The following is a 309-nucleotide window of genomic DNA, read 5'->3' on the forward strand; positions in this document are numbered from 1 at the left end:
TAAAGATATAAACAGAGAAATATAGAACGAAAAAGAAACAAAAAGACAACCAGACAAAAAAAAAAATAAATAAATAAATAAATAAATAAATAAAGAGACAGAATATACTGCTGTCTATACGAAAGGAAAAGAGACAAAAAGAGACAAAATAAATATATGATATATGGGGTGTCTCCTTTTCTCTTTCTCTTTGTTTATTTGTTTCTCTCTTCTTCTCTTTTTTTTTCTGTTTGAGTCTCTGTTGGCTTTGTTTGTGTTTTTCTTTTTTCTTTGTTTATATCTGTCTCCGTCGTATTTCTTTGTTATTTG

Source organism: Eimeria mitis, genomic scaffold (assembly GCF_000499745.2).
Source record: "Eimeria mitis Houghton genomic scaffold, Emh_scaff2246, whole genome shotgun sequence".
In the NCBI taxonomy this organism is placed as follows: Eukaryota; Apicomplexa; class Conoidasida; order Eucoccidiorida; family Eimeriidae; genus Eimeria; species Eimeria mitis.